The sequence below is a fragment of the Austrofundulus limnaeus genome, unplaced genomic scaffold (genome assembly GCF_001266775.1).
Source record: "Austrofundulus limnaeus strain Quisiro unplaced genomic scaffold, Austrofundulus_limnaeus-1.0 Scaffold261, whole genome shotgun sequence".
Taxonomy (NCBI): Eukaryota; Metazoa; Chordata; class Actinopteri; order Cyprinodontiformes; family Rivulidae; genus Austrofundulus; species Austrofundulus limnaeus.
This window is the reverse complement of record NW_013952663.1, coordinates 150,508-156,312: the sequence shown is the minus strand read 5'-3', so window position 1 is coordinate 156,312 and position 5,805 is coordinate 150,508.

Here is a 5,805-nt window from a genome sequence, read left to right as displayed (position 1 = left end):
ACGTTTACTCAAGTGATATTCTTAGAGAAGACAAACTTTTACCAAAGTATTTTTATGATAAGATACTTGTACTTCTACTCAAGTATCACTTTGATGTACTTTATACAACTCTGAAAGTTAGTCTCCTTTGATTTGGCATCCTTCAGGCAACCTGTGACCTTTATGGTCAAAGGCCCAACTCCTACGTTGGTATCCACCTGGCACCAGGCAACTTGATGACAACACTTTTACCAAATATATTATACAGTTGACTTTTRTGCTATTTTCAAAAAGGTTTTGTGTCATCAAATTTTAGATTTGCCCTTACCTTATTAATCCAAATAGAATTTGTAGTCATAAAAAGCAACAATACAAACAGCTAATTATTTCACAGGTAAATAAAAAAAGCCCCCTTTTCTTAATTTTTCCTGAAGATCAGGGCCCAGGGATAGGGACTTGGCGGGGTAATGGGCCATTCCCAGGCGGTCTCCCATCCAAGTACTAACACTGACCCTGCTAAACTTCTAAGATCAGATGAGAGCTGGCGTGTTCAGGGTGGTATGACCACTTGAGTAAAAGTTAAGTATCTGACATTTAGGACATTTACTTGGGAATCAAAAGTTCTTGATTTAAAAAATGTATTAAACGTAAAAGTACTGAGTGAAAGTGAGTGGTTAAAATTTCCAAAATGACATTTATTGGAAGATCACCTCCCCAAAAACACATTTTTCTAAAGGCTATAACAACTATAATGTTATAATAAAATGTTAATGTTAAAAAACGTGGGATGCACTACTTGTTTCAGCTGCATATATAAATAAAGTATAGGTAACCCAAATTTTTACTTAAGTAACAAAGTATTTGTTAACTCTGTTAATGGCCTGACAACTCACCCAGTTGGAGCCAAGTCCAAAGAGTACTGCCATCTTAAAACCCCTCTACTCTCAAAACACTATGGAATAAACATTTACATTGATCTAAATTTTGCATCACAAGATTATTTTCACCAAACATTTTAATTATGGTGTTTTGTAAATGCAAGCATGGATGACAGTACATAGCTATTTCCAGTGCAGATATTGACAAGTTTCTAAGACCATTTTTACATGAACTGATTAGAAATCTGAGTTATTTTAAAACAACAACAATCCACTCTGTCCTTGGTCCCAGACAGACGAGCCATTGGCTTTCCATCACAGTTCATTTTACAAGACTGATTAGCTTCTTATTTGACTTGAAAACAAAAGTTTCTTCTGAGTAGCCCTAGAGATACCCTGAGTACCACCAGTGGTACTTGTGCCACAGTTTGAGAACCAGACCATTATTCATAGACCAAAGAGTCTGTCTGGGTCAACAAACATTAGATGGACTAAAAAAAAACCTAAGTAACTGTCCACCCACTCACAACACAGCTTGTAACAGATCTACTTACTGACAATAAGAAAATAAATCACTTTCAGGTTCTGAGCAACACCTTGGCATCATTATTCTTTTGCTGAGATTTTTGCAGTTTGGTTTGATTTACAAATAAATACAGGGTAAAAAACGACTTTGAAAAAGAAAAATGTAAACATGGGACTTTTACCAATGGAGGTGCATGTTTGCTCCCTGTTTTTGAGATTGTTGGTAGCTTAGTGGTCTGTGCTGCAGACTACGTTGGTGGGAAACACATCAGAGGCAATGGATTCAGTGTCTTGCCCAGGGACACTTCAAAATGTGACTAGATAGTGGCAGAATTGAACCGCTGACTCTCTGATTGGAGGACGACTCTTCCAACCACCACTCAGCCAAAGCTGCCTCTCAAGGGAGCAGACGAACTTTTTGTGCATCAGTCAATTTTTCTTTTTATTTACATCTAAAAGCAGATTAACAAAACCAATGGAAACCAGACTGGATGTGTTCTTTATTGGTTTCATTAAAGAATAAAGAAGCACTTATTTATATATTTAGAGATTTTGTGAGCGTACCTGTTTTGTCCACAAAGTGAATTATTGAAGTGAACTATTTTTAATACCGTTTTGTTTTGTTTTGTTTTGTTTTGTTTTTTGAGTCACTGCTTCATACAGAAATTTGCTGCATCACGATCTTTAAAATCATGCTGGACAGTAAAGCAAATTGTTCCTTTATTTCAGTCAGGCTGTAATTTGATGAAGCAAAACGATGATGATGATGCTCAGGGTTTGAGCTCTAATGAACAGTCTACTTTCACTCAGTTCCATAAGCTTTTATCACATGTGTTCTGTATTACTAAAGCTTTCAAACTATCGTATCTTGTGGACTTTTACACCAGGACAATCAGCAGAAAGCTGCGATATGTTATCTACAGGGCTGAAGGCAGACTGGCTGCTGCAGATGCCTGTTTTCATATTTTCCAGTTCTAAATCACTTTAAATCACACTAAAATAAAAACAAAAGTTTAAGGGCATTGTAGGCAGATGTATCAATTTCCATTGTCATCCAAATTATGGTTTATGTTTAACAGATTTGTTTTTCTTATCCCTATCAGCATTCAAAATGTTGAACATTTTAACCATTAAAAATCTTTTCATTTCAACCATAGATTTCATGTATAATTTACCATTTGTCCCCATCTTCTCTTCATATTGGGATTAAAAACCAGGAGGATCTGATGTAAATAATCTGGTTTATTTGGGACTAGAATCTGCACACAAGCTTTGGCTCAACAATGACTTTTCTTTGAAGCATGAAATAACTAATTACAGCTAAACATATTGTAAGAAATTATATATATATATATATATATATATACTGTATATATATATATACAGTATATATACACACACACATATATATATATATATATATATATATATATATACTGTATATATATATAAATATTGCAGTAAGGTAAAAACTATAAGAATCAACAAGAGTAAACAATATATTTTTTTAATTATCCGAGGTATATATTTTTTAATTGTTTTTGAGGAAGGGGCGGGACATAAAATTTGTAAACAGCCTAGAGAAGTGGATCCTGTTCCAGCTTCATCTTTCAGGTTCTGGTCAGAGTTCTGTTAGTCACATGTCTTTAATAAACTTAATTTAAAGAGACGTGCTTTTAGCTTGTTATGAATGTCATGTTTCCTCAAATCATTATTTATCTATTCAGAGAGTTTTTTGGTGTCTGAGGCTTTATGACATCATTACGATGGAAACTAACTGCTGTCTTGTCTTTTCAATATTTGATTTTACTTCAGCAATTGGAGTTCAGAAAAGGCAGCCACAAACAAACCAACCTTTTGCTTTTTGTTTGAGGCAAATTAAATGGAGAGGCAGCTCTTTAAGCCAATTTGAAACCCTCCATTTGAAGCAATTAGGTGAAGATCGGTTCGACAGCAGCAAAGAGCAGACGCTGAAATGTGACGAGCTCCCTCCAGTCTGCCACACACACAAGTCCTGGCTCCTGGAAAGCTTTACCGATCAGGTTTGATTGTGCTGCTTATTAATTCAATCAGTCAGCTCTGGTTGGCTGCTCTTTTGTTAGGGATGTGAGCAAGCAACAGAATTAAAAAACAGATTTGAAAGACACAGGAGACCTTTGGCAAATTTGACTGTGATTGCCTCAGTATATTTAAAACACATCTATTAAAAGCAAAAGCTATACTAAGAATAATCTTTTAAACACCGCAATTTGTAAACAAGACAAAAAATAAAGGTTTTTCGAGTTTACGCGTTTGTCTTTTAGATTTGGGTCTCCATGAAAATAATACGACTCATAGCTTTGAGCAAATAAAACATTCAGCTGTTTAATAATAAGATAATTTTCATCTAGATCTGTTCTTAAGGGTGTAATGTTTTGAAAAGAATGTAAAAATCTGCTGTTTTGAAGTATGTATAGTATAGTATTTTGTTAATTTAACCTATAGTAATAATCAGTTCGCTTTAGAAATTGGACAACTCTGTCAGATTGCCAAATTAATCAAGAAGGTATAGATTGGAAATACAAATTATTTTATTAAAGATGAGATATGATGCTTTAAAATATTTTTTCTTACATTTAAATTGGGGTCTATATAAAGTGGAACTGTGATGCTTTAGTCTGAATTCCTCCTTATTTTATCTCCACAAGCCCGTCTTTCACCCCTTTTCTGAGGTGTGTCTGAGAGCAACTCGTTTTGAGACTGTCTCTTTAAATCCAAATGAGGTACTTCACATCCCGCCTCCTCCAGCTTCCACAGCAGTTCGTAACTTTCTATCTACAAATTAATTAAAAGGTGTGGACAACAGAAGACTTACGTGTTGGAGCCAGAGTCTGACCCAGAGCCAGAGGAGAATGAAATCGAACAAATTGTAATTGATAACTCCAGACCTTATTCGGCAGTTCCATTGCAAATAATGTGATGTAATAGTTCAGAAAACGTTGCAGAGAAAACTGAACGGGATGAAAAATACAGAACCAGGAGAAACTATATTTAACATTACTGCAGTCAAGTACTTCAAGTACACAACAAAATGTATTTAATGACTAAAAAAGTTAAAATATGTCCCCTTTAATTTGCATCAGCTGAATTATCATAACAAAACCCAATTTGCCTTTTCTCTTATCTCTAAAGAGATAAGGTCAGAAAAGCATTTGATGACTTTTTTAACAGCATATATTGTTATTTTTCTTTTAACTTTTCTTCTTGAAAAGGCATTTGAAGTTGTGATATTTAGGGACACACAGAGAATTAATTACTGTTTCTTTGTCCCAAGCTGCCAGTTCTCTATTTATTTGTCCTCCTAAAAATATCTTTTAATTATTTCAGCTCTATCTTCAACACCTTTAGCTGTTTACCAGATCTTATGTTTGACCAATTAAATTTCCAAAATATTTTTATCACAGTTTTGACTTTCATTTATTTGATGACAGCGATCATACTGTCCTACCTCTCTCTAAAATAAAAAATATATTTCTATATCAGCATCCATCCAATCTACAGCAGACCTGAGGCTGTGCAGTGGCCACTCACTGATGTGCAGACATGTTGGCATTTCCTCTGGGATGCTCCAGGAGACCCGCTGAGATTAAAACTGGGATAACTCCTGAAGCTCCTCATAGGCCGCTCCGGCTTTGCTTCAAATGCTGCAGCAATCCTTTTAAATCCACTGCAACAGATAAAGACTCAATCAATACTTTAAGCATGCATGTTAATGGGTTTTTGAAGTGATCTATGTGCTTCACAATCATCATACGTCACACAATTACTGGCTTCTGTCACATCAGGCTTCGTGCCAAAAGATCGTAGCTTTCATTCATGTCTTCGTCTTCCCTTAAATATTTTCAATTCAATTCAAATTCAAAAATACTTTTTGATCCCAGAGGGAAATTTGGTTGGAAATTTTATGTTGTTCAGGTCTGAGGGGTTTCTTTTAAATCATAAATCTTAAACCTTAATTGCATTACACAGTAAATTTTTACGAGGCTAGTCAAACGTCCATATAGAAGGCATGTTARGCTCTGAGGGGGTTACCTCCCAAAGGCATATATTACTGTGTTTCCTATTTTTTGTGCATAAACGTCTGCAGAGTTGTAAAGCTTGAAGCTTGAAAAGCTTTTTTCTTCTTTTGGAAAACCCATAAACTGCCTGAAAAGCTTTGTTTAAAATTAAGATTTGTCTGAATATTTTCTAAACGATGTTCTGTCAAATAGTTATTATGTCATACTTATCAGCTGTGACATCAGTCCTAGAGCATGAAATATGGAGAAAATAGTCTTTGTTCCTATATTGACACCTACAGTGGTTTGCAAAAGTATTCATACCCCTTGAACTTTTCCATATTTTGTCACATTACAACCACAAACATAAATATATTTCACTGGAA